Genomic DNA, 27,747 nt, shown 5'->3' with positions numbered 1-27,747 from the left:
CCTCCTATGTGTCTGCACAGCAGGGGTCTGTAAAATTAGCCTTCCTGGAATCTGCATTCTGTAGGTGAGACAGACAGTAAAGAAATACATAAAATAATTTCAGCTAATCATTTAGAGTTCTACATGCTGCTCTTGACCTAGTCCCGTTGTCTTTCTGGCAGCTTCTCAGGCTAAAGGAGTTGGTCCTAAGTTGCCATGGATAATTCATTTGAGAATAAGCTGTGTGTTCAAAGAAAGGGCCAGGCAGAGGGAGAAAAAGAGAGATGTTTTCTGATGCATCATGAACAGGTTGTCCAATTCTGATTTCCTTTGACCTTGCCCTTGCTTGCTGCTGGTCCTGTGGGAAGCTCCAAGCATACCAGATTCCACACTTGCCAGTCGTCCTGCAGCCTATAAAATATTTACACTGACTTTTCAAATATATACATTATTTACTCTAGATTCTATAAAACATTTACATGTCATGCTTAATATATGCAGCATTTCTCTTGCACCATGTCTTTCTGCTACAAGTCAGGGAGACTGTTTGAATTGTCCCCAAAATCATGAGGAAAGACAGTGTCAAGGGAGAGTCGAGGGTGGGCACAGCAGCGGACAGAAGCGATTTCTCTCTACAGTCCAGGGAAGGAGCCCTTCAGGGAGAAGCAGGACACTGAAGATGCATCCAGGAGAATAACGCATACCTGGTGTCCCCCATAGTTTTCCTTAGTGTTATGGACTGACTTGTATCCCCCACCAAAATTCACGTATGGAAGCACTCAACCCCATACCTCAGAATGTGACCATATTTGAATATAAGGCCTTTAAAGAGGCAATTAAGTTAAAAAGGAGGCCATTAGCGTGGGCCCTCATCCAATCTAACTGGTATTTTTATGAGAAGACGAGATTAGGGCACAGAGAAAAACACCACGGGTAAATGCACATAGAGCAAAGACCATGAGAGGACACAGCCAGAAGGTGGCTATCTGCACACAAAGGAAAGAGGCCTCAGAAGAAACTGTACCTGCTGACACCTTGACCTTGGACTTCCAGCCTCCAGAACTGTAAGAAAATGAATTTCTGTTGTTTAAGCCAACTGCATATTTGGTTATATATATATATTTTGTGATGGTAGTGCTAGCGAATTGGTAACACGTACTTTTAGTTCCTGGCTCAAAATAAGCACCCACATGAAGGCCTTTCTGAGGTCAAACTGAGAGAAACTCCTGCTCACTTGTGAAGTTGGAATCACCTCTTAAGCTGGAAGTCACCTGAGGTCATTCAATCAAGTAGCAAGACAAGGAGCTCAGGAGCACCTCAAGTAGTGCACTCATGGTCTCCAAATGCATGAGGAAATCTTGGCAGTTCTTACCAGGTGTCCAGCCAGATCGAATGCTGCTCCTTCTGGGGCGGGCCCACCCACCTCTGTTGTCCACCTTGCACGACAGGTGATGTCTAACCATGGTGGCTGTGACATCGACTTTGTTCTGAATTACACTCTAACGCTGCGATGTGAACCCTGCACAAAACTACCTGTCATTCTGGTCTTAGACCTTCTTTTCTGCTTGCTGGGGACCCTCGGTGGGATGGGCCACACTGCGTCTAAGCCTTTGTCCATTGCACTTGTACATTTCAGTACTTGCCAAGTGACGCATTGACAGTTGCTTTACAGGTTGCTCTCAGCTGTTTTCCAAACCTCTGTGCATTGTGTCCCCTCCTCAGGGGCGAGGTCTGCTCTTACTCCAAGCCTACTGACTTTTCAGGGTCCAGGAATGGGATCTCAGCTTCATAACTATTACACGATGAATGGAATGATGACAGCCAATGGGGAATACCGTTCAGTCAGGGCACAAATGTGCTACTTTTTCAGAATCAGTTACGCCACAGGCTTCAGAACCTCCTCCTGCAATGTCTAGATGAGCACGAGGCCCTTACCTCACGGGTGTTACTGCTTTAATTGCCTTCTGCTGCATCCGAGGTTATGAGGGGAAACGCTGATGGATGGCCGCGCCGGTGAACACAAGTCAGGATCTCTATGGTTTTAATAACTTAAGTAATAGATGTAGCCAGCTTTTTCTGTAAAGATATGTAGCCACAGTCTTGGCACAGGCAAAGAGAGCTGCGTCAGCTTCCCTGCCCTCTGGGTCTGCTTTATGTGTCAAGCCCGCTCATCCATCCAACCTATAGTACTTGATTTTCCACCATGCACCTGGCGCTGTGCTTCGGGGAATGTGGCAGGAGCCCCACAGGCATTTCCCTACGCCGACAGGGTAGTACTGGGCAGGCCTACCCCAAAGTCCAAGGGTAGGGCTCCTTCTCCTTTGTCCCCTTCCTCTCTCTCTCTCTCTTCTTTTTTCTTTTCTTTTCTTCTTTCTGTCTTTCTTTCATACCTGGCTTTTCCATTACCAGTCTGTATGTTCCTCTATGGAAGATAAAGATTCTGCTAGTTGTCTCACTATCTGGCAAAAATTACTCTCCTAGAAATCAAATACTTCACGTTGTATTAATGACCAAATCCTTGCATTTTTCTCCACGTTTAAAAAAATCGGGAGCTCCTGGGTGGCTCAGTTGGGTTAAAGCCTCTGCCTTCGTCTCAGGTCATGGTCCCAGGGTCCCGGGATCAAGCCCAGCATCAGGCTCTCTGCTCAGCAGGGAGCCTGCTTCCTCCTCTCTCTCTGCCTGCCTCTCTGCCTACTTGTGCTCTCTCTCTGTCAAATAAATAAATAAAATCTTAAAAAAAAAAAAAAAAGGCATTGGGGCGCCTGGGTGGCTCAGTGGGTTAAAGCTTCTGCCTTCGGCTCAGGTCATGATCCCAGGGTCCTGGAATCAAGCCCCGCATCAGGCTCTCTGTTCCGCATGGAGCCTGCTTCCTCCTCACTCTCTGCCTGCCTCTCTGCCTAGTTGTGATTTCTCTCTGTCAAATAAATAAAATATTTTTTAAAAAGGCATATACAGAGGGTTTTGAAGGGTCAGGGGTGGGAGGTTGGGGGAACAGGTGGTGGGTGATAGGGAGGGCACGTTTTGCATGGAGCACTGGGTGTTGTGCAAAAAGAATGAATACTGTTACGCTGAAAAAATTAATAAAAAGGGAAAAAAAAATAAAAAGGCATATACATTTTAAAAAATCGGGATGGAAGCTTGGGGAGTTAGCAACTTCTCCTTTCCCAGAAAACTGGGGCCATCTTCACACAGACAACCCATTGGGGCATCGCGGCTGAACTGGGCTTGACCAACCCAGGTCAGCTGAGCGTGAGACCTGGAGAGGCGGGCGGGAACAGGAACCAGCTCTCCTTTCGTGGGCTCCGCCCTCCAGGTAACCCAGGACCCTCCCTCCCAACCTCTTAGCTCCCTACGGACGCAGCCTGCGAGGTGTTAAGTTGAGGTGTTACTACCTGTCTCCGGGAATTGAGCTTTGGATGGAAAACTCCAAAAGACTAAAACACTAAAGACAAAGCGAAACACATCTCAAGAGAAGAAATGGCTGACGGCCAGAGGTGGATGATGAAGTAGAAGGATGTCTCTACCACTCACCCCTTGCCCCGCCCTCTCCCCGCACCCCCCACCCCCGTGCCCCAGTCCGGTGAAGGCCTTCATCAATGTGTTGATTGGAAAGCAGAACCTGATTCCTCCCCTGGCTCTGGATTCCTGCCAAGGCCTTCTGATCTGCTGAAGAATGGCTCCATTAATGGGTTACAGAGGCTGTCTGCCTTCAGCGTGGGGGCGGGCGGGGATGGTGTCTGAGTCTTTCAGACTGAGGCTGGGATTGGAGAGAGGGAAGAACAAAACAAAACAAAACATAAAAAAGCAGATGCTGTCAAAATAGTTTATTGGCTTGATTCATTAGGTTCAGCAGCTGCCCCAGAGAAAACAGATTCCTAGAGAACTGCTAGCCGGACAGCATTGCTCTTTCAAGGGAGCCTGATGGAGACCACAGATAAGGCTTTGCTTTTAAGGTATCATGCTTACCTTAACTGGATTCCTTTCAAAGACAGGCTTGTTTGTGTGTGTGTGTGTGTGTGTGTGAGAGAGAGAGAGAGAGAGAGAGAGAGAGAGAGAGAGAAGTGGGAAGGAGACAGGGATGTGAATACCGGGAACACTGGTGTACAATGCGTTCCTCTTTTCCCAAAGTAACACCACCAAGAACTCGGCTGGGGGTTGTGATTAAACAGAGCTTTTGTGGCAGTCTCCTCCAGGCTCAGCAATTTAATTCCAGAGATAAGGGTCCGGCACACAGGACACAAAGCTTCTGGAAACAGCCCAGACCTCACCCCTCCCCAGCGGCTCCCACCCTAGCCTGGGGTATTGGGCTGCAGCATTCTCAATTGCAGAGTGAAAAGGGTTTCAACGTCCACTTAGGCGATGGGATGCTAACTAAATCAGGAGGTCTTAGAACCTTTCAAGTGTTTTAACTGTTTAAATCCTTGTTTTGTTTTGTTTTTAACTGGGCTGAATAAAGAAGAATGTATAAAACATAATGTGTTGTTTAAAGACTAACTATAAAGCAACTCCTTCGTCACCACAAGCCAAGTCAAGAGAGAGAACCTGCCCAGCTTCTGGGAAAGTCTCCTGCCCCATCCTTATCTCACCCAGGAGACCCTAGGAGACACTCAGCCCCATCATGGTCTCACAGCTAGGGCCCCCTACCCAGAGGGCACCTGCTGACTGTGTGGTGACATTCTCAAGTGATACACAGTACGGTGGGGCGGCGTTTGAGATGATTTTTGTTGGTGAAGCGCCAACATTTTCTATTTGAACTATATATTCATATTAAGGTATAATGAGGGGGGAAATCCACCTCAAAACAGTGACTTTACAGATAATGGGCCAAAGAAGCTTTTTTTTTTTTTTTAATGCATGATAATTCAAAGGAAAACTTGAAGCCAGCAAGTCCAGGGAGTATACAAATTGGGCAAAAATCACAAAGGTAGCCCACAATGGCCGCCATTCAGAAGCCCCACTTTAAGGCACTTGGGCAAGAGCCATCGGGGCTAGAAACGACTTGGAAGTCATACAAACCAGTGTTCCCCAAACTTTCCTGATCAGATGTGCTTATTGTCTGCTGGCTACACCCCAGTTCCCTGAACCAAAACCTCGAGGAGTGAGGCAGGGGATTTGAATGACCTGCAAGAATTTCGGGTGATTCATGACCAGTAGAGATGAGGAGATTTAGGTTGAACCCAGTTCTGACATCCTCAGAACAGATCCTGATGCTTATTTACTGGGAGACAGCACCAACTGTCTGAACCTGGTATCTGGCCCAGGACCAGAAACAGGTTCTCTTGTTTCCCAGCCCAAGGTCTTTCCTTTATGACAGGTGAGGGGAGTCCCTGCCCCCGTCCTTACCCTCTAGAAGGTTAGGACAGGAAAAGTTGGGGAGAGTATTTGCACCTGAGGCTGAACAGAAGCAGGGACTGCAAGAGGGATGAGCCAGAGACAGTGGGAAGGCTAGAAAGCACAGATCTGGAGCAGAGAAAAAGCAAGCTTCTATCCTCTCTCCTTGACTATGGCAAAGGGGAGATCTGTGGGGCTTCCCAAGGGCTCAGGCTTCTGGCCTCTCTCTCTCTCTCTCTAGCTGGAGAGAACTCTAAAGCAAGACAGTCAGTACTCAAAAGAGACAAGTTTCTGCTTTTACAACAGGACAAGGCAACAGATGCAATTAACCTATCAACAAATTTTCATTAAATTCCTACTATGTTCTCACAGAGTGCAAAGGATGGAAGGGCAAAAAGCAAAGAGCATGGTCCTTCTCAAAGGGCTCACTGTCTATCTCGGCCCAAAATGATAAATTTGACACACAACAATCAGCTTCTGACTTGGGGGCCTCCTTCCCATGCCGTGATTGTAAAGCAAGATAAGGGTAGGCCACGGTGTCTGGGAAAGATTTCAGGGAGTGCTGAGTAAGATTTCAATAAGAGAGGATGGCTATCATCTTTATGAGTGATGGAGAGAGCCTGACTATAGCAGCCTGGATTTCTGCCCTTGCCTTCCTTCCCACCTCCTAAAACACACAGACACACACACAAAGTTGAGTTGAAGTAAATATCAAAGAGATGTACTGGCAGGTAGAAGAAGTGTTTAAAAAGGCAGCCAGAAAAAGGAAGAAGTGATAAAAATGCAGTGGGGATTAGAAGACTGAGTGAAGATTGTGTGTGTATCTTCTTTAAGATATCAGCCATTTCTAGGTCACTCCATTGAGAAAGCCACCATCACTTGGGAGCAGATCTTCTCTATCTAGGGAAGAATAATGAAAGTGTGGTGGACGTAAAGAGGAAAAGTCTCCATTCCCCTGGGAGATGATGGTAACTGGAACTATTTAAAGCTTAGAAGAGGCTGCACATCCTGGGAAGCTGGGAAGAAGGTGGTAATTTCAATAAAAACAAGTTCAATAGAATAATTAGGACAGAGACACCATCTCTCAAGAACTTTGGTTTGAGGGGTGCCTGGGTGGCTCAGTGGGTTAAGCCTCTGCCTTTGGCTCAGGTCATGATCCCAGAGTCCTGGGATAGAGCCTCACATCAGACTCTCTGCTCGGCAGGGAGCCTGCTTCCTCCTCTCTCTCTCTGCCTGCCTCTCTGCCTACTTGTGATCTCTCTCTGTCAAATAAATAAAAAAATTTTTTTAAAAGAACTTTGGTTTGGAAATAAAGAAGAAAGATAAAGAAGACATGAAATTAAGAAAGTTTTCTTCTTATTTGTTTAACAAAGGGATGATCAGAACATGTACAAATGGCCAACAGACACATGAAAAAAAAGCTCAACAGCGCTCAGCATCAGGGAATACAGATCAAAACCACAATTAGATACCACTTCACACCTGTCAGAATGGCTGAAATTAATAAGTCAGGAAACAACAGATGTTGAAGAGCATTTGGAGAAAGGGGAATCCTTGTACCCGTTGGAAGGAATGCAAGCTGATTCAGCCACTCTAGAAAATAGCATGGAGTTTCCTCAAAAAGTTAAATATAGAGCTACTCTACAACCCAGCAATTGCACTACTGGGTACTTATCCAAAGGATACAGACAATGTGATTTGAGGGGCACGTGCACCCCAATGTTTATAGCAGCAATGTCCACAATAGCCAAACTATAGAAAGAGCCCAGATGTCCATCAACAGTTGAATGGATAAAGAAGATGTGAGATATATACATACATATGATAAATACAGATGGAATCATACATATGATAAATACATATGGAATACTACTCAGCCATCAAAAAGAATGAAATCTTGCCATTTGCAACAACGTAGACAGAACTAGAGGGTATTATGTTAAGTGAAATAAGTCAGTCAGAAAAAAGACGAATATCATATGATTTCACTTATATGTGGAATTTAAGAAATAAAACAGATGAACATAAGGGAAGGGAAGGAAAAATAAAATAAGATGAAATCAGAGAGGGAGATAAACCATATGAGACTCTTAACTCTAGAAAACAAACTGAGGGTTGCTGGAGGTAAGGTGAGTAGGGGGATGGGGTAATTGGGTGAAGGGCATTAAGGAGGGCACTTGGTGTAATGAGCACTGGATGTTATATTCAACTGATGAATCACTAAACTCTACCTCTCAAACTAGTAATACACTATATGTTAATTAATTGATAAAAAAAGATTAGACCATGTTATATATGTAAAGGCAATAGAAGGAAGAAACAATAGAAAGATGAAATATTTATTAGAGCAAAGCCTTGAAAAGTGGAGAGGTGTGGGATACAGAGCATAGACTGGTGCATTAGGTATGAGGAAAAAAAGGGGTAGAAGATATTGCTGAGAAACTACCACCACCATCACGGTCAGAGCAACACACTTTATTTCACACTTACTATTTGCTGGTCATTCTACCAAGCTCTTGCATTCTTTATGGATTTCCTTTAATCTTCAACAAATCTATGAAACAGGTAATATTATTGTCCCCATCTTTAGATGAAAAAACAGTAACTCATATAGGTTAAACAACTTATTTCAAGTTATACAGTTGTAAGTAATGTTATCTAGATTCAAGCTGCTGCTGTCCAACTGCCAGAGCCCCCACTAAGTGAGGGTCAATAGATGTGATGGATTGAAAAAACAAAATGAATTTCTGTAGCAAGTATGGTGCAAACGATTGGATATCTTGATAGGATCAAAAAAAGAAAGAGTGATGAAGGTCAGAAAATGAGGAAAGCAGAAGCCAAGGGGGTTAATCAGATGACTAGAGGAAGACTGGAGTTCAAGGTGTCAAAGGCAGATAGTCCTAAGCAATAAGAAGGTACAGTGTGGCTATGGGTGGTGCTGTCTGAATTAGAGGCAAGATAGCAGTTGTGGAAGTGGTGTAGGTCAAAGATCTGTGATCTGACTTGATCTTTGTTAGGTACTCCCAACATCCCCAAATCTGCTGGGTAAATTACTAATGCATTTAAGGTATGAGAGAAGAGGATGCATGTGAGGTGTTAAAGAGTTTGATGAATATGAGAAAACAACTAAGAAGTCCAAAGATTACAGCTGTGAGGGATTATGGACAGTGGTGTGGGTGGATGACAAGAGTTTCAAAAGAATGGTGATTTTTACCATTGGATAAATCCAAATGGGTAGACAAGTGATGGTTTGGGGGCAGATCCCGGGGGCAAAAAGAAACTTACTAGCCTCTGGGCTCTCAGAAGAATGGCAACCTTTCTGCAAGTGGTTTGCTGGGCAAGTGGGTCCTTAAAATAGAGTGAACGAAGTTTTCTGAAATATAAGAGGAGTGGAACACTTTCAAACATTTGTTTGATATGAGAAAAGAGACACTGTTCCACCCACCTGTACTGAAACCACTGCACTAGATGGTGAGGTAGTGATCAAAAAGAAACATAATTCTTCCTCTTGAGGATTTGTAGTCTAAGAAATGTATTCATGAAGTTAAAAAATGACCCAAGCAGCTATTTAATTAGAGTTGCGACAAGTAGTATGAGGAAAAACTCTGATGTGCAGTGTGGTTATAGATCTAAACCATGAGAACCTACTCTGGCCGGACGAGTCCTAAGAAGCTGGCCTGGAGCAATGCCTTGGAGCTGAGAGGAGCAGGGTAAGTTTCTCTGTGGAGAGAAGAGCATTGCAGACACAACATGCATCTGGAAAGGGGCTAAGTATAATAGTTCATCTACCATGGGACTTAGGTTTACAAAGAAGAGAGATAAAGGGGGTGACAGGGAGGTTGGGGCATAGGAGAGGAAGAACAGAATAGTTCAGATATAAAAGTACAACTGAATGACATGACTGAAGGAGCTAATACTCTCCTTGAGCAAGCAGGACAGAAATGTGAGGCTCAAAGGACATAGCTGGCCTTTTTGTTCCAAGCAGCACCCTGTGATCACATGGCTTCAGCGGCTATATGGGCTGAACTCCTTGGTGGTCCTAGAGGCCCGCAGAGGCTGAGACCCTGAGTGAAGCCAGTGTTCTGGTCAAACTTCACCATACCATTCTTGGATCCACCTGCTTCTGCTGCTGTCAGTTATCTCCGACTCCTGTTGCTGGGTTAGGATTTGTACCTATGCTCTGCCTGCATGAAGGCAGAAGAATTAATCAAATTATTAAGAGAAGTTTATCCTCTTAGCGCAACTTAATATAACACAATCATCATGTTTATATGGTAGGAGGTCTCTAAGATGGTTCCAAATGATTCCTGATATTCACACCCTTGATAATCTCATCTCCTGAGTAACTTCTTCTAACCATTGAATAGAGGTTACAAAAGACTGATTTTCCTTTTCCTAGAAGACTCTCTTATTGGCTTTGATGAAGCAAGTTGACATGTTGGAGGGGGTCACATGGCAAAGAACTGAAGACAGCCTCTGACCAACAGCCAGCAAGGACCGAGGGTCTCAGTTCCTTCAACCCTCCAGGAGCTAAACCCTACCAACAGCCAGGTAAGTGATTTTGGAAGCAGACCCTTTCTTAGTCGAGACTGCACAGGTGACCCCAGTTCTGACTGATACCTTGACTGCAGTCACATGAGAGACCCAGAGGCAGAAGAAGACCCCACTAAGCCATGCTTAGATGGCCTACTCACAGAAACTGTGACATCATAAACATCTGTTTCTTCTAGCCATTAAGGTTTGGTGTTATTTTTGTTCTACAGCATTAGGTTACTAATACAGTTAAGTATTTAAAGTGTATTTATTATTCATCTGTAGGGCATTATATGGAAATAGCTATGTGTAAGCTTCTAGTTCTAGCTCAACAACATAAATGGTTTGAACCCTCAAGGCTTCAGACGCACAGCGTGCTGTGACAGAAAGCATTATATCCCACTGGCAGCATCCACCTCCTTTCCTAACAACACTCTGATTTTCTTGGGGATCCCTCCTCCCATTCCAGCATGCTTCAGGGTCTAACAATGGAGTCTCTCATTACTTTACACTTTGACAATGACAGAAGGAAAAAAGAGAATCCTGGGAGGCCATTTTTCATAGGTAGTGGTGACCTCCCAACCAGATTGTTTGGGTCATGAGATTGTTCTGTTGCCTACTTCTTGCCCCTCTGGAGCTACTTCAGTTTCTTCATGCTCCCAACCCTGGTCCTCAGTGCCTGCTAGATTGTGTAGTTAGAGAAAACTTGGATAATTCATCAAACAGCTTGCCAGTGGGTTCAACAGGACACAACCAAAGGACCGTCTTCCTGAATCAGAAAATGACTGCTGCAACATCTCACAAGAAACTACTGCTGTGATATGGTCTGCTGAAAATTGAAAAATGCAGTCAACCAGAAGCTTCTTTGGGCTAAAAAAATCTCACACAACCACTCTGAGTTATCCTTTCCCTGAGCCGATTGGTGGTTTGAGTTGTTGGAGACCCAGCTCCAACCACACCTACAAGTGCTCCAGAAGATGTCCTCTAACAAACCAAATAGACCTCAAAATGGGAAAACATAGTTTATAGCTCAACCTGGGACATGCCAGGTGGCTGGTCTCCTTAGGGATGCCATTTCACTCATACAGGCACTCTTTCAGTTTTCCATGGGATCCATGTCCCTTATTCTGATATTTGAGTGAAAAGATGTTTAGCTTCTACCACTTGAAGTCAAACTTTTCATTGCTTTTCTGCTACTCATTCTCCTCTTCTTACTAGTACAAAAAACACTGACTGTTTTCAAGTCATGATTGACAGTCTGGATTGCTAGATAGGGAGTGAGGAAACTGATCTCCATAAAGTCAGACCTCTATTATTGATTACCTTTAAAGATTATTTTCAAAATAATTTCATCAGTCCATTTAGATTGGCATAATAAAGTTTTTGCCAATAAAAATGGTATTGGAAAATAGGCTTGCTATAGAGAACCCAGCCAGAATCCCATATCCATACCCCAAAACAAACTCAGAAGGCAGAGAAACCCACTCCTAGATGGACATGTTTCATAAACAGACATAGCCAATTTGAATCAAATTTTCCTTGTGGAATTTAAATATCCATGTACTGAGTTTATGAGCACTGAATAGAGTTTTTGAAAGAAAGATTATTCTAGAATTGCATGGAATAATTTGGAAGCCAATTTCTTGCTTCAAAAAAAAGGAAAGGAGCCACAGGGATCATACTTCGGTTCCCCAAAACAGTTGAATAGAAGAGTCTTGTACTTACCTATCTAAAATCTGGGAAGCTGGTGATCATGAAGTGTAGTGATTATAGATTTCAAGTGAAAGAAGCCAATTTGCTGGTGTTTTTCACCATTTAGCTGCATAGGGACAGGCACAACGCGGGAGAAGAGCTGCATTTAATTATGGTTGTGGTTTAGCCAAGGGAGTGGGGAAAACCAGCAAAGAATTTGATGTTCTCTCAAAGGAAATGATTGATGATGGAATTTGAACTGGGTGAAAGAGCCTGTGAAGAGAAGAGGATGATAAGAGACAGGCCAAAGTGATGGGACCAATGGATTACAGATCCTATTGGAGCTGAAAAAGAATTGGAGAGTGGGATGTTCACTACTGAGATGATGGAGGATTTGTAGTGATGGGTAGGACATGATCAGAAGACAAGGACAGTTGGGAGAAGAGGTAGAGCAGGCATAAAATGGAGAATAAGGTCATTAGCGAACATGAAGACTTGGAACTTCAGAGATGCCCCAATGTTGGAAGAAACCACTCATGACAGGACACATTATCAAAAACTCGGAAATAAGGTAAATGAGGATGACATGTCTCTTCAGTGTCATACTGGAGCTTGTTTTACTAGCCTATCTGCAAATCATTTCATTATCTAGGAGAATGTTTCTGTGTTTGACTTTGCTATTTATTATTTGATTAGAACCCAGACACTGTAAAGTTACACGTTAACTTGTAGATCTCTGTGCAAGAAAGAGATAACCCCAAAGATCATAGTTTTTATGGCCCTGTAGGACATTAACCAGTTTTGTATCTAACCTCACAATCCTATTCTAACTTCAACGTTTTATCAGACTATATATAAATGGATAAACCCTCAAAGTGCTCTTGAAATCAGTTTTATCATCTTATTGATGCCATTAGTGAATAAACATTTTTTTAAAAGATTTTATTTATTTATTTGACAGACAGAGGTCACAAGTAGGCAGAGAGGCAGGCAGAGAGAGGGGGGAAGCAGGCTCCCCGCTGAGCAGAGAGCCCGACGTGGGGCTCGATCCCAGGACCCCGAGACCATTACCCGAGCCAAAGGCAGAGGCCCCAACACACCGAGCCACCCAGGCGCCCCGTGAATAAACATTTTTTAACATGGGTTTATTCTGCATTTTTATGAAAGTTGTGTTTGACTTTTTGAAAAACTGCAATTGGAGTTTTCATCCACAATTTTAATGTGACTGATGATGGAAATAGTAACCGTGTTTGGAGAGAGGATCTTTAAAGAGATAAATTTAATTAAAATAAGGTCATTAGGATGGGTCCCAATCTAATTCGACTGGAGTTCTTACAAGAAGAGAAAGACATTTAGACACAGACACACACACACAGACACACACAGACACACACACACACACACACACACACAGGACCAGGTGAAGACATGGGGAGAAGATGGCCATCTATTAGCCAAGGAGAGAAGCCTCAGGAGAAATCAGTGCAACCTTGATCTGGGACTTGCAGCCTCCAGAACCATAAGGAAATAAATTTCTGTTGTTTAAGCTGCCCTGCCTGTGGCACCTGGTTTTGGCCATCCTAACAGAAAAATACAGCCCACTCCTTTTCCTTCCTTGGTCAGGATGATCACTGCGAGGGTTCAATAAGGGTATTTCTTCCCATGGTGTAAGTACTTTATTGAATGAGCTGAATTTACTATGCGCAGGAAGAAATTTTAAAAAAGCTTTCTTTCCCACCTTTCTCCATCAAAGTCATCCTGAGGGCTAGTTCTTCACTGTCCTAGAAGAAATCTTTCATAGATTTCCCAAGCCCTTTTAGTCCCACAAGCAATCTCATTTCAGCAATTAAAATATTCTGACTTGTATAATCATCAAAATTCCAAACTTCATTTTAAAGTAAAGTGTTCCCCCTTGCAAAGCCTGCAGTGTAGGAGGTGGGTGTAGTTGGCTTTCTTTTAGTGTCACTGTTGGTCTGCCATTCCTTCTCCATCTCTCCCCAGGATCTGACCATTTCCATGGCTGGGTCAAAAGAGGATTAGGTCTAGGACAGTCTCACACACAGTCATCCTCTGGCATGGAGGCCCCTGAGGAGGAGATGCATGGCATCTCCCCTTTTTCTGGCTGGGAGCCTCTACCTCTGATTCCTTGGTTCCAGCCAACTGCTGGACTTCCTGGATTTCAACTCCTCTCCTTCAACAGAATTCTCTCCCAGGGCAGATTCCTTTCCCATGCCTCCAAGCCGTCTCCTTGCCATGGATCCAATGCACTTATGGGAAAAACACAGGTGTCTTTGTCATATTGTTGATGGAGTTAAAACCCTACATCCAAGTGAAACATTTTTCTTGGTTTATTTGATAGACTCAAACTCCAGAGTTTGTCCATCAAACTCCAGAGGACATGAATCCAATGTCAAGGAGTCTCCTGAACCCCCTCTATCACTTGCCTTGATTTGAGAGGCTAGAACTCCTTCCTTTCCCCCAGTTGGAAGATACCCAGTAGCACACCAACACTCTTCTCTGCAAAGTTCTTCCTCCCTCAGCTCTTCGGCTCCTTGTCATTCATAGGCTTGTGTTTGTTTTTTTCCTATTGCAGTTGTGTGGTCCCGTAGGATATAGGGATGCTTGGCATCAATTCCATTGTCAAGGGCTTTGTGGCCTCCGCAGTAGACTCCCATTTTAATGTCCCTTTACACTAAGTCTGTACTGTGGGCCTAAGTGTAATTTGAATTCTGGCGTCCCACGAGCGGCAGACCCATCAGTGTGGAATGTAATTTTTATAACTGGCCCTTCCTCAGGTCCAAAGGGTCTATGGATTCAGGGGGAGAGATGCCAACAGTAATGACCCACATCTCATTGACTAATTGACAAATGTCTTCACCTGCTCAAGTAGGAGACCTTCATCCTCCGAAGAGGCCCCTCAAATATTCAAGAGTCTCTAGGAGGTTTGTGTTTGTGAATGAAGGTGTGCCTGGTCCTCCGTTGTCTGAGGGTGGGCAGTCACCCAATGGGATGTTTTACACCTGCACGTGCCAGGCCTGAGGCGCCTCCAGGTTAACAAGGAGGAACAAATGCCTCTCTTCCCTTTGGGTCAGACGTCATGCTCTAATATATGAATCTAGGCATTGTCGCTATATTCCAAGTTTTCATGAAATTTTTACACTTGTATCCCACCACACTTGCTTGTCATGGAACTCAGACATGAGTTCAAAGTTTCCTTCAACTCAGGGATTGTGAAATTTGGTAGAACCGTGACTTCTCAACACTCAGGGCCCCTCTCACCCCTTCTCCCCTCAGCATTCTCGATCAACCCAGCCCCAGTCCCAGCCCAGAATGGTCCCTGAATGAAAGGGATCTGGGGCCAAAAACATCAGATGGGACACATGAGACCACTGTGGCTGGGGAATCAGCAGGGGACATAGGGGACCCTCATGGGGCTCTGTCCCACTGGCTCGCACCTCACGCACATGCTCTGCTCCAGGACCCCTGAATGTGCTGCAGGAACCATGGGGCAACAATGAGCTCCAAGAGATGGGAGGGTCTGGCCCAGCGGCTGGCGAGGAGAGGCCGGCTGCCAGGCCAGGGCTGGGACCCGGCGATGGATTCTGAATACTGCTCTGTGCTGGGCGGTCAGCTTTAACTCTCTTCAAACATCAAATCTCAGTGTTCTACAGTCAGAGACATCCTGAACCTGTCACAGCATGTAGGCGCAAAGGAAACCACATGAAAAGAAACTCCCTTTGCCCAGGCTGGGCTGGGCTGACTTGTTTGTTTGTTTTGAGTGTTGTTTTCTTTTAATGCTTTTCAGGATCAAAGCCCTTTGCTGGATTTTTTGGTGCCGTGGTGAGAAATGTAGTCTCCAAGCAAAGGTCATTGGACCAGACTCTTGGATTTAGTGACGGGGGAGGCTGTAATTTTTCCTGTTGGCAGCATCAGGCCACTGGAGAAAATTATAAAAGAGACATTGTGCCTCGCTGGTGCATAAGCTGACACCAAGGAGATAGAATGAATGGAAAGTGACGTTTATCCTACTTAGAGTTAGAGTTGTTTGCCCAAATGAGGGCAAAACAACTTTCAGGGCCAGGGAGACTCATCAGGGCAATGAATCAATGGTGCCAGTATTTTGAACCATACTCGTAGAAGGTTTTCTTTTATCTTCATGCTCAAAATCACCCTGGGTCACTGTTTTATGTAACAAGGTGCTTCAACCAGTTGAGCAGGGACACTCTGCAATCTTCTGCGCCCCTGATGGTGACGGGGTCCCCGCCGGGACGATCCTGGCATGCGGACCATCTACTTTCCCAGGCCCTTGGGCCGGCCTGGACACAGCTGGACGGGGCTGGGCTGGGCCCAGAGGCCACCTCAGTGAGGGACTGAACAAAGAGGGACAGGAGTGGCTGCTCCCCGATGAGGAGTCAGGGCCCAGGCAGAGTGAACCGAAGAAATCTTGCCTGCGCAACTGCAGAGGACCCTCCAGGGGCGGGACCCAGCTGTGGACGGCTGCCTGCCGGCGGCGGCCTCCTGACACTGGGTTCAGCTGTGGATGAGCAAAGACACAGCCTCGGACAGCGGGCCCCACGAAACCAAGAGCCGTTATCCTGCATCTCAGAAGGGAGGAGGCTGGGGCTGACGCCAGGCCCCCGGGGCTTCCTGAGAGGGTGGCGGCAGCTCCCACCACGACGGGCCCATACGGAGGGGTCGCCGTGACCTGATTTATAAGCTGGAAACAGATCTGGTGCTCGCAGGACCGTGGGGACGGCTCTCACTACTGCTCCACAGCCCCCAGGATCAAATGACTTCCACACAGTCCGGGCAAATTCTCGTGCCAGCAGCCGGGAAGGATTTTCAAAGACTGCCAGCCATCACTGGAGGCCTCTTCTCGATGCCAAGGAGTAGAAAATTGCCCTCTTGCCTGGTGGAACAGTGCTCTTCCTCCCATTACCAACGTAATGTTAACCCTGGCTCCCTGGTGATGAAACCGAGGCCAAGGGGACTTCATACCTCACCAGAGAGGTTCCGGGGCTACGAGATCTTTGGCCAGAAGGAACAGGAGCCTGGATGTCGGGAGACCCAGGCCCCGATCTTGGCCACAAAGCCAGTACCCCACTCTACAGAACTGGGGGTATGTCCCTTCTTCCCCTAGCTGGGCCTGCAGGCTGACCTGAGCCCAGACCTGAGAAGCGGGGGGGATGGGCTTCAAGTTCCGGCTCACTTGTGGTGTGCAAGCAGGGACGGGACTAATTGCCCTCCAGGTGTCTGGGTGCACACTCTTCACCCCCAGAAATGCTCAGTCCCCCTCGCCCGTGAGAATAGTGGAAGTTGTTTGATCTGGCCGGAGGGCCTTGACTTGGGGGTCTGGTGAGAATCCACGTGGGAAATGACTCTCACCCTGCAGGGAAATTCCCTCTAGATGGTTGTGATTGCTAATAGTGACATTCACAGTGGCCCCCCACCAGGGAGACAGGCACTCTGGGAAGTGGGGCAAAGAGGCCACCCTCTTCACAACCTGCCAGTCTGTCCCCTCGGCTGTTGGAGTGGAATGGCCATAGGTCCCCGCAACAATGCATCTTAAGCTCCTTTATCCCGCTTTGCTCTTCCCTGACCCCACACATCTGGATGGAAGGCACTGGTACGGTCCCGGGATCCTCATTTGACAGGTGAGAAAATAAACACACTGAGACTTGTTCAAGGTCATGGACCAAGCTTTGGGGAAACCCCAGGCTCAAGGCTGACTGCCTATCATCTGGTTCACAGCACTTTCTCCTTCCCTCCCTTGTCTCCCTCTCTCCTATCAATCACCAGAGGCTCTGCCTAGGGAACACCAGATAATCAGACTCTCCAAAATACCCGGATGTGGAAGAGGTGTTGTTGTTGTTGTTGTTGTTGTTGTTGTTGTTGTTGTTGTTGTTGTTTTGGTTTTTTGGTGTTTTTTTTTTTTACTTGCCTTTACATGCTGGGAAGCCACAGCCAGAAAATGAGTATCATGAAGCTCTTAGCTGCTCTTCAGAAACAGATGTGGGGTGTGTGTGTGCGTGTGTATTCATATGTAATGTACATATACACATGTACAGACACGTACCCACATACCCATTTCTGTGTGTGATGGGAACTTTATTTTTCAGCTCAGAATTGAAGCATCTTCTGGACTATATGAATGATGGGTCCTAGATTGTGATAGTCTGATCATCACACACCTTTTTCTTCCCAAATTAAAGACTTTCTCAAGTCAAGGAGTTTAAAAAAAGAAGAAGAAGAAGAAGAAGAAGAAGAAGAAGAAGAAGAAGAAGTCACTGAGTGATCAGGAATGAATATAATTCAGGGGAAAGAAACAGGAAAGGCGACATGAGCACATGTTGGGGGGGGTGTTGGCACCACCCATATGAGGTGACCCCTGCGGCAGGACGGTGGTGACATGGTGACCATCCACCACCATCACAGAATGATGGCTCCAGGTCTGGGTTGGTCAGGCCCCAAGCACTGCGGCCTTCCCCGAACAGCCCCCAGACTTCAGGATAAGAAGCGTTCTGGGGCCTCTCTCTGCACCACTTTTTTTTTTCCCCCATCAAATGAACCATTCTCCCATCGGGGATCATTCCTCTGGCTCATTTCCACTAGGCAGAGAAAGAAAAAAAGAAATTTCCTGCAGAAATTGTTCTTTATATATTCAGAGTCTTGCCTAACACATGCCATTGGATGTGTCTCATTTTCCTGCTTATCTGCAGCTGAAATTCCTCCCTGTCTCCTGAGCAGGACTGACAAAAGACGTGCACAGGTGTCCCTTACGATACCCTGAAGAAATGAGCTCGGGACCTTTTCGGGCCTCTATTCAGCTTGTCACAATTCAATCCCATTTTCCTGAATGGCTTGTTTAACTTGCGGAGAGTATCAGATGTCCTGCGGTGTAAATAATATTTGAACAAGAGGGAGATTATTAAGTTGCCAACTCAAAAGGCATTTTGAAGATACCCCATTACCCCGTTGAAATACCCCCTCCCATTAGTGTGCCTGGAAAGTGTGCTTTGGATTAAGTAATCGCTCTAAAACAACACGCGCCGCTCAGCAAGGAGGCAGCCCTGCCCCCCCCCAGTTTGACGTTTAGCACTTAAAGGACTTTAAAGACTCCAGACGGCCTTATCAACTCACAGACAGGGGCACCAAATGTCAGGTGGATTGCTTCTGCCTCAAGACCGCAGGCTAGAACTCGGGATGAGCGGAGGCTCCAGTTAAGTGCTTAAAGTATTAAGAGAATCTGAAAACCAAGTTCACACCATTAGTCACATGGGTGCCGGCTTTTGATCTACAATGTGTATTTGCGGCTTGGTCTTTGTCAAGGGTTTTTAAAAAGCGAGGTGGGGTAAGGGAGGGGGCAGAGAATGACATGTTTATAATTCTTCTGCTGGATACAATAGATTAAGAAGGGCCTAGTAACGGGCCTGGGCCAATGAGCTTTCCAAACATCTGATTTTCCCCTTAAACACAATTAGCTGTAAGAGGCCACCAGAAGGGAAAATACAACAGCTCTAATGTGAAGAAATTGCTGGCCTGTATTCATCAGACAAACAGAATGGGCAATTAAAAAGGCACTAGATGAGAAAGTAGCTTTTTTTCCTATTTAAAACTACAGAAGCCAATCTTTGATCTCCTGGAAGAACAATGGGTGAAAATTGAATTATTTTTCTTCTCAATTAACTTAGAGGCTTATTTCGATGGGAGAGAAAATAATCTTCCATTGGATAAGACACGGTGCTTTCCAAAGCACTCTCTGAATTCGTCCTCATAAGGGCACCAGGAACTGGGTACGACTGTGTCCATTTTACAGATTAGGACATAGAGAGGAAACAGGACAAGAGCCCTAATGCGCTGCATGCTCTCTGAATGTGTGATTTCAAGCCCGCTTCTTTGGGTTGGGGTAGTTACGAGCACAAATGAGAATTGAAATGCAAGCCACCTGACTCCTAGGAGGTCTGCAAGAATTCAAAACCAGACCAAGACAAACACCCCAGACATTTGATGGAGATGCTCTTTTCCTGGGCAATCAAATAGGATGGATCCCCCACTCATTCTGCCTAGCACACAGGACAGATCGCTCTTTATGCCTCCATGCCGATCTCAAGTCAAAGTTTTGGAGTCAGAGAACCTTCGCTTAATCCCTCCACGTCTAAGGTATATGGGATTGACCCTCAGTTTCCGCCTTGAGAAACAAGGTTAGCACTGACCTGTAGGCATTATCAGGAAGATACATTATGCTGAGGCCATAAAGTGCTTGGTACATGCTGTGGGCTTCATAAAGAGTCGTTTCTCCCTGGTGCCATATTGGAAATTGCCTTAGGATAAGCTCATTGTGTGTGGTTGTCCTTGGCCCACCTGTATTCCAGGAGAGACAGATCCTAAAAAGGTAATGCCTGGTTTCCTTGTGTCTAAATGCTATCATGAAGAGGAACCCCATTTCTTATTGGAATTGGGCAATCACGTAATCATGCCACACTGCCTACATTCTGATGGGATACCCCACCCATGCCAGGCCCTGTGGGGTGCGGGTTGGGTGCCACAGGAAACAGATTCCCATGATCCTTCCTTAACACTGTAATGGCCAACCCAACAACACGGTGTGAGGATTTTGTTCCTAACTGTATCCCTATATCCTAAATAATCAGACTTAACTGAATGTGTTATATTTAAGTTTTTCCCCTTATTGGCGAACTAATCTAATCTTCACTTTAGAAATGAGTTTGCCGGGGCACCTGGGTGGCTCAGTGGGTTAAAGCCTCTGCCTTCAGCTCAGGTCATGATCCCAGGGTCCTGGGATCGAGCCCCACATCGGGATCTTTGCTCCTCAGAGGAGGAGCCTGCTTCCTCCTCTCTCTCTGCTTGCCTCTCTGCCTAGCTGTGATTTCTCTCTGTCAAATAAATAAAATATTAAAAAAAAAAAAAAGAAATGAGTTTGCCTGGAGTCTTCCTCTTTTCAGTTTTTCTTCCAAGACACGCTGTTATGGAAGTGCCCCATTTATGTCCCAACCCAGAGTCAGCCCCATTTTGACCATTAAGTCCACATATATTTATTGAGCACCTACTACATACGTATAGGTATTCTGCTAGGTATTGGGGATAAAATTACAAACAAGAAAGTCTGCAGTTCCTGTGGGCTTGCTTGCATTTTAGAGTGAGAAACAAAAAGACAAATAGTTTCCGATCTGCTAAGAAGAAAAACACCAGGGCTGAGAGAGGACGAGTTAAGATTCAACAAGAAAAAGAAAAAGAAAAAAAAAAAAAGATTCAAAGAGCAGTGAATGCATCTCAGAGGGAGACATTCACGCGGAAACCTAACCAAATTCCCCTTTCAGGGGAGTACTCAGTAGAGGATATTCAGCAAGATTTCTCTTTTAAACCCAGCCTGAGCCTAATAGCCCAAACAGTGGACTTCTGACATAGTACCCTTAACCCAGCAAGGATCTGGTTGTTATTTCCATTTTTTACACCCACACACAAACACACACTCCTGGGTACATATTATTTTTCTGTTAAGCCTTGAGTCGGTCTATCTCTGAGATGATATTTTCTAACACAAGATAAATGTCAGTTAGGGTCCAGGACTGCTGAACATCAGATCTTTCCAAACACCCATTTCTGGAAAACATAAATCACCCCGATTTACTTCGGTGACGGATGTGAACATGGCAAGAGTTCCTCCGTTACCTCATGCTCCGTAATCTACAGCAACGTCTTCACTGCCTTTACATTTTCTGTAACTCAAGGCAGGTTTTCGAGACTCTGGAAAGCCCCCTAAATCATTGAGATGCTCCTTCCCTGCTTGTGAGTGATTTGTCCAAGATTTCCCCCAAACGGCTGGGCCATGAGAACAGGACCCTCCCAGCTCCCTGTGGCTCTGAGAAGAAAGCCGGACAGCAAACCTCCAGAAGGTTTTTGTCTGCAATTGGATTCCAAAGGGGCTATGGTGGGAAGTGGGTGTCCCGCCCAGGATTATAGATAAGACCACAGAGCCAAATCCTGGAAGAGGAGCTTTCCACCAGGAGCTGTGCTGGGAGATGAGGCAGATCTTTTTCTATCAAGTCAGTGAGTGAAGGAAAGAGCCAATAAAAATTATATTACTAGGGCGTCTTCTTGTCTTCTTGCTATTAGTCCATTTAGTCCATGGAAATTGTTACCTTTAGGGTGATTATGCGCACACACTGACATAATGGTGACCACACCTACCTATGAAACATTATCGCCTTGTATCCGTGCTTTGAAAAGACCAGCCAAATTTGTGGAAGGCCCTTGTGTACGGAGAAACAATCGTCTTTGGGAATTTTTAAATTACTTGACTTTCCCGCAGGGAAAAGAGAAGCTGGCCTTCTGTGCTCTGACGTTGTGTGGAAGGAAAAGATACAGCTAATTTTATGGCAATATTAGATTATCTGGGGATTGTTTATTTTCCATGGCTTCTCCAATAAGTCAAAAAAGATCTGAAAAAAAAAAAAAAAAAAAAGATCTGGAATCCTGGTTTGCATTGAGTGTGTCCGTTTTCAATTCCTAGGCTGTCCATAGTCTGTGGCTGGTGTCTTTGCAGAAGTTTGCATGGGAAGTGGTTGGTGTATTTTACCCTAAATGGACTTGGGACATTCCAAACGAGGACGGAGACCTTTCCCAGGACTGTTTCAGTAATCGGTGCATGTGACGTCGTCGATGACCTGGGCATTTGATTTGATCTTCAGTTCTCTCGAGCCCCAAAATACCAAATCCCCTTCTTGCAACACACAGTCAAGCTTTAACGGGCTTGTTCTGCTGCCATATCTAAGACTAGGATCAAGTTTGACATTCAAAGCAAGGTTTAAGTCACCGTAACTCCTAGAGAAGGACTAAGGCCATTAAAAGTTGAACCAGGACTTCTGTCACCATAAAGGGCAGATGGTTTTTAGGTCGTCTTTTTTTTAACCCCCCCAGACAACATGCTACCAACATGGTCATTGGAGCATGGTTTTTTTGGCTAGAGCTGGAACAGTACTGACTCATTCCTTGAAACATAAAAACGCTGAGGTTTGGGGAGGCCGGGCACAGGGAACCTGACATTTGGTGGCCTTTCGACTCTGGGGTCACAACTGCTTAAACCTCACAGGCGAGCTCCCTGTCGTGTGTGGGTAAAGCTCACGGTTCCACTGATTCTGGGCTGCTGCAGGCTTGCATGGTCATGGGCATTCATCGGAGCCGGGGTTCCCCCTTGAGGTGCCTGAGACAGCCTGAAGTTTAGAGCCTTGGCAACCTCTCTCATTTCTCTGGTTCTCAGCAGCCTCGTCTGTAAATTCTAGACGATAAAACCCTTGCCAAACAGGGACGTTGTGATTATTAGATCAGACATTATAATACCATTCCTTTCCTTCTTTCCTTCCTTCCTCCATTTGGAGGTACCTTGGAAGGAGATAAAAAAAAAAAAAAATCTAGCATTAGAAAACAGCTGGATACCCAAGAAAGTGTTATTAAATCATACTTCGGTATTAAATATATACAGATATTTATATGTATCACATATGTATGTATCATGTGTTATATATTATTATATATTACATGTAATATACTTATATGTGTCGATATCTACATTTATATAAATATTATATACATATAACTTTGCTCCCAGGTTCTCATTGACTCTTCCCAGTGCTCCCACAGTGTGGACCCTACAATCACCACATTTTACAGATGAAAAACTTGAGGTTCAAACAAGTTCATCAACTTGCCAGAAGTCTTAACTTCTGATCACCAGCTGGATCCATCTGAAGCCAGATTAGTCTCATTTCCAAGTTTACATTCTCTCTACAGGTCCAAATTCGAGTTGGTAAAGGCAGATGGTCTACTCCAATCAAAATCTTAAAAAGAAGGAAAGGCAGATGGCCCAGATCAGTGGTTCTCAAATCTCAATGAATCTAGGAGAAACATGGAATGCTTTATTAAAATGAAGAGCCTCTCCACGAAGCCCCAGAGCTTCTGACTCAGCAGTTGGAAGGCAGGGCCTAGGAATCTGCATTTTCTTGAACACCATTTCCCCAACTCCCTCGCCAAGGGTTTTGGATTTCCGTGGTCCCAGGTTCACAGTTTAAGAAACAGGAGTGAAAACACCATTTATTAATGTCTCCCCTCATCCTACTTCCATGACACAAAAATAGGATACACCAAAGCCACAGGTGGCTCTGTGGGAATGGTGCTGGTCTAGGACAGGAGGCCCAGGGCCAAGTCGTGTCTGTCTGAGTGCTCACCACTCCTGGGTGCTGCTGAAGGTCAGGGGCCATTTCTGCCCTGTGGCCACCATCATGCCATAGATGTTTGGACTTCTCTTTTTTTTTTCCAGAACACTGTGGAAGAAGGTTTATTCACTTGAACTCTGGAAGCTCTCATCATGAACAACATCCCTGTTCATTCCAGGAAATCTGAAACAAGGAGGACTTCTTGCCTGAGTCAAAATTATCGCAGGACTCGCCTGGAGGTGGGGCTTCTTCTGACTTACCTGCGCTCACCTGAACAGCCACAGTCCCTTCTCTCAGATGGAATGGTTTAAACACAGGTGCTCATGGCCTGCTTCTTCCTGGAAGAGCCAGCAGAAGCCAGCCAACAGTGACCTTCAAGCTCCAGCTACATTAGAAGCCCCCGGAAGCTGGTTCAGACAGACTGCTGCCCCCTCCCCAAACTCAGACTGAATAGGTCTAGAGTAGGAATCAGGAATGTGCATTTCCCAGGGATGCTGACGCTACTGCTCTGGGAAGAACACTCAGAAAACCACTGCCTTTGCATTAATTGTGCATCAAAATTGAGATCTTGAAACTCCCATAGAGGTGAGGAAATACCAGTCTTTGACCTTGTTCGAACTTAGGGAGAAAAGGCTGACCCAGTTAACTTCTGTTTACTACATTTCTATAAAAGTGGTAGAAGAATTCATGATAATGTTTCTAAGTATGTTCAGACGAGGATAGAAAATGAGTGTCTGGGTGGCTCAGTCGGTTAAGTGTCTGCCTTTGGCTCAGGTTATGATCCCAGGGTCCTGGGATCGAATCCCACATCTTACTCCTTGCACAGCGGCGAGCTTGCTTCTCCCTTTCCTTCTCTCACTCCCCCTGCTTGTGCTCTCTCTTTCTCTGTCAAATAAATAAATAAAATCTTAAAAAAAAAAAGGAGTGTCTGAATAAATAAAAGGAATTAAGCTTCTAAAGGAGCTTATTTGTGTCCCTGTTTGTCACTGTGAAGGTTCGGGAGACACACATGGGACTTGTCTTCGGTTCCATATACAGTTGCCAGAACAACAGTGAAAGACTTGCATCTCTTTAATCCAAATTCAAGGAGGTCGCAATGAGATAATGCCCATGTTGGAATTCAGTTCTCAAGGATCTTTTCCAGGTATGTATTATTTAAGTGCTTTCAAAACACAACGCCATGCTTGATTTTGTTAAGTCTTTCGTATTCGCTGAGTATACAGTTAGGCGAATGGGTCCACAGGCTTTCGAGACCTCATCTTCATGTTGGGTTTCTCTGGCTATTTGTAGGTTGTCAAGACTGTGGAGCATCTCACCAAGGGTAATGTGAACTTGGGCCACTCTGGTCAGTTCTTTAAACAACCTGAGAAAGGTGAAGTAGGGCTTGTTAAATAAAAAGTAAATTTTAAACCTGTAATTGGCTTTTTTGAACGATGACTCATGAATCCGGCATCATCTCATCTAGTAATAGAAATGGGCTCCAAAGGGCTACAGAAAAGAGAGCTTTTTAGAGACAGGACAAGGAACTCATAAATGGGGGGGTGGGGGAGATTGTTTCAGGTGAGGTCACCTTCCTTTCAGGGACAAAGGGTCAATTAAGGAGGATTACCTCATCTTCCTTTGGGGCAAAGAAAGGGCCTATTTGGCAGATTACGTCAGTGGTGCTGACCAGAAAATTCCAGACTGACTGGTTAAGATTATATTCCTGGGGAAGGCTGAAACTGTAATTAGGTTAGATATTAAGTCGTGGTGGGCTTAGCACAAGTGACTCCATTGTGGGCCTATTTCTTCTTAACAGGTTTGAAGATTTAGAAATCTAGATTTAGGAGAAGAATGTTTGGCTCCTGATATGTGGGAAGTGTAACTCTTCCCTACCGAAGACTGGGGGATGGGTAGCTTGTTGGGTCCCTGGCATAATAAGCACTTTCTGTGAATGCTGTCCTTTCACTTGAGGAAAGTAGTGTGAAAACCCAGTTTCAAACTGTGACCAGACATTCTGTAAAAAGATTGTCATTCCAGTACTTTGGGTCATATTGTACCTGGGAGAAGCTTAGCATGTCTGACTCCATGTTGCTCCTGTTTCTTTTGCTGCCGTGACTTTAGTTTGGAAACTCCTGCTTAGCCCTGCACTTAGGCATGTGACAGCTAAATCTGCAAAAGCTGGTTTTTACCCCAAATCTACCTCTCCCAAGGAGATAAGGAAGTACATTCAGAAATGACTGTGCTATATTTAAGACTTGAATGGCATGACCAGATTCCTGTGCACAAACATCGAGTGACCAAGAACAAATAAGTTACTTGTCCTTCCTCGGTGTCTCCAGACATCAGCCCCCTTTTGACTCTGACTCCCTCCTGCTTCTCCCTCTTCCTAGCATAAAACAAGCTCAACTATCATGCTTGGGGAGATGGTCCTTTGAGACAATAGTCTGCCATCTCCTTGATTTGCTGCCTTTCAGAATAAGTCCCTTTCCTACCCCAACTTCTTGCCTCTCCACTTACTGGCCTATCATGCAGCGAGCAGAACAAACCCAGACTCAGTTACTATATCTGTGAAACGTCACGCGATGGTCCCATTGTTTAAAAACTCTGTTGACAGGTCACATTATCTACACACTTGAAGCCATTTGGGCAAAATTCAGAAGCTGAAAAATGACCAAAGTTAAGGCTGCCATTCTTGGTCTCATAACGTAAGGTTCTATCTCCAGGGCAGGCAGAGACCCATGAACGGTGTGCATTTAGGAAAATATTCTCTGTCTTATATGTACGAAATATTATTTCCCTGTTTGGCGCTTATCTCTGAAGTCCCTTTTAACTCAAAGAATTTCTGTGTTTTATATATTTTTTTCCTTAAAGTGATACAAAGCAATTTTTAAAGATTTTATTATTTACTTTAGAGAGAGAGAGGGAGTATGAACAGAGGGGGAAGATCAGAGGGAGAAGAAGACTCCCTGCTAAGCAGGGAGCCCAAGGTAGGGCTTGATCCAAGGACTCTGAGATCATGACCTGAGCTGAAGGCAGACCCTTAACCAACTGAGCCACCCAGGTGCTTGTCCTTAAAGTGATAAATTTATTCTCATTTGGTTTGGATAGAAATAACAATGTTGTGCTTGAAAAGAAATGTTTTGTCTATGAGAGAGCAGTATGGGGTTTCTGGAATCTGGAGTGGGGATACGGGTAGAAGAGAGAGGCATTGAAGGCTCAGAGGTTCACCTGTTGAAAGGCAGAAAAGACATCAGAACGCGTATAACTGAGGGTAAAGAGGGAAAATAGAGAAATAAAAGGATGTTAGACATTATAAAAAGCTTCTTGATCTACCTGGCAAGAAACTGAAACAATGACTTAAAATATAGGGTCCCAAAGGAAAAAAAAAATTGACATGTTAGTTTTCTTAACTGTTTGTTTGTTGGTTGGTTGAACTGGACCAAGACAGAAGCAGTTTCTTTAAAAGAATCTTTAATAGGATACTTCCTCTCTCCTTAGACTACCCGCCCTCCACAGTGCTGCTTGGTCAGTTTATAAATTTACACGCACGCAGAAAGAAATGAGAGCAGGCCCCATACATGCCCCATTTAACGTCGGAAAGTTTATTGCCGACTCAAAGGTCCAGGTGCAAAACTAGAAAAATCATTTGGATCAACCCATTTCAGCAACCCTAAAGGGGTTGTTTGGGCTTTATTTTCTTACTTTTTCTAAACTTAAGATTTTGCAAGGAAAACACATGCACACAAGTGGCACAGAACTGACCCATATACCGAATGAACTATGCACCACTTACTAAGTAACCACAGATAATATCAAGGTGTAGCTCTACGCTACTTATTAACTATTAACTCTGCAGAACGAGTAGAGAGAGGCCCAGCCTAGACCGGGACCGCAGTTTCGTCCTGTGTCAACATCCCAGTGTTTCTTCGCCCATAGGTCTGCCTTGGTGTCTGTCCGCAGTAGTTCTATTTCCTCTCTTGACATGAGTCCCATCTTACTG

This window comes from Meles meles, chromosome 7 (genome assembly GCF_922984935.1).
Source record: "Meles meles chromosome 7, mMelMel3.1 paternal haplotype, whole genome shotgun sequence".
Taxonomy (NCBI): domain Eukaryota; kingdom Metazoa; phylum Chordata; class Mammalia; order Carnivora; family Mustelidae; genus Meles; species Meles meles.
This window is presented reverse-complemented; position numbering follows the sequence as displayed.